The sequence below is a fragment of the Corylus avellana genome, chromosome ca4 (assembly GCF_901000735.1).
Source record: "Corylus avellana chromosome ca4, CavTom2PMs-1.0".
Taxonomy (NCBI): Eukaryota; Viridiplantae; Streptophyta; class Magnoliopsida; order Fagales; family Betulaceae; genus Corylus; species Corylus avellana.
Genome location: NC_081544.1, coordinates 25620384 through 25622506, shown reverse-complemented (window position 1 = coordinate 25622506; position 2123 = coordinate 25620384).

Here is a 2123-nt window from a genome sequence, read left to right as displayed (position 1 = left end):
GGAAGCCTGAAAGTGGCGATTGTTGCAGGTGGCGTGGTGTCAAGTGCAATGAGAACACGGGTCATGTGATCAGTATCGACCTCAGCAGTAGTTGTCTTTATGGCTCTATCAACTCCACTAGCACTCTCTTCCAGCTTGTTCACCTTCAGAGCCTTAATCTTGCCAACAATGACTTTAATTTTTCTCGTATCCCAACTGCTTTTAGACAGCTTTCGAGGCTAACAAACCTCAATCTCTCTACCTCATCATTTTCTGGTCAAATCACTTCAGTAATTTTAGAGCTCTCAAACTTAATTTCCCTCGATCTCTCACTCAATTCATTGAAGCTCCAAAAGTCTGGCCTCACAAGTATAGCTCAGAGGTTAACAAACTTGAAAGTACTTCATCTTACTAAGGTTGACATATCATCCACTGTACCTGTTAGGGGTGAACACCAATTTCAGATGCTCAGCGGAATTAATCTACCCCTCTTTGTGCAAATTAAATAGTAACACAATAGCAAAATAATAATCAAGCAAACCCACAAACAAGACACCAAGATTTTTACGTGGAAAACCCTCCAATGCGAAGGTAAAAACCACGGGACCTAGTCCAGTTAACTCTTCCACTATCAACAATAATGAGTTTACAATTTGTCTTCCCTAGAGAAATATCTAGAGGTTATCACCACATCAAGAATACATGCATTCTTGGATTAAACATAAATTCATCACCCTAAAGTGGATTCCAACAAGAATAAAGAAAGATCTCACCAAGTGGGTATTAGCAACCAAACGATTGGAGAGGAATTCCAACGATCGACACCAGTCAATACGTAGCACTCGTCGTCAGGAGCAACACTCTAAAATTGCATCAAGATCGAACCACAAACGACCTTCTAATCTCTGACGGATGTTCTTCTTTTTCTTTTTCTTTTCCTCCCTGCGCCGCACGCTTCTTTCTTTCTTCTCTCGCTCTCAGTTTTTCTGAAAGAAAAATATGTATATATATATAGCACACAAAGGGTTTTAAAACCCTTAGTGTTGCTGCCACGTGGGTTGGTCCCCACATAAAGAGGGACCACCCAACAAATCTCCCCCTCCCGATTATGTGGGGGACTCCACCAAGCCCGCCGCGCTTCTGCAAATTTCAAGCTTTTGCATAGGCAACGATTTAGTCATCATATCTGACCCATTATCATCAGTATGGATTTTCTCAATCTGTAACAGCTTATCCTCCAGTGCATCACGAATCCAATGACACTTAACATCAATATGTTTCGATCTTGAATGAAAAGTTGAATTCTTACTGAGATGGATGGCACTCTGACTGTCACAGTAAAGCACATACCTCTCTTGCTGTAAACCCAATTCTTGTAAGAACTTTTTCATCCATAACAATTCTTTGGCCGCTTCAGTGATAGCAATGTACTCTGCCTCTGTGGTAGACAAAGCAACACACTTCTGCAATCTGGACTGCCATGACACTGCTCCCCCTGAATAAGTAATCAGGTACCCTGAAGTAGATTTTCTAGAATCAATATCTCCAGCCATATCTGCATCTGTAAACCCATCAAGCACCTGTTGACCACTGCCGAAGCACAAACATACTCTCGAAGTACCTCTGAGATACCTGAGAATCCATTTCACAGCTGCCCAATGTTCTTTGCCAGGATTAGAAAGGAACCGACTGACAACTCCAACTGCATGAGCGATATCAGGTCTCGTACACACCATGGCGTACATCAAGCTACCCACGGCTGATGCGTAAGGCACTTTCTTCATTTCATCTTTTTCTTTCTCACTTGTAGGACTTTGCTTTGAACTCAGCTTCAAATGACCTGCAAGTGTAGAGCTCACCGTTTTTGCCTTGCTCATGTTGAATCTGTCCAATACCTTCTCGATATAACTCTCTTATGATAGCCACAATTTTCCTTTCTTCCTATCACGAGAGATCTTCATACCAAGGATATGCTTTGCGGGTCCCAAGTCCTTCATAGCAAAGGACTTACTCAATTCTTTCTTCAGTCTGTCAATTTTACTAGTGTCACGACAAACAATCAACATGTCATCCACATACAGCAAGAGAATAATAAATTCTCCATCAAAGAATTTCTTCACAAACACACAATGATCTGCTGTAGT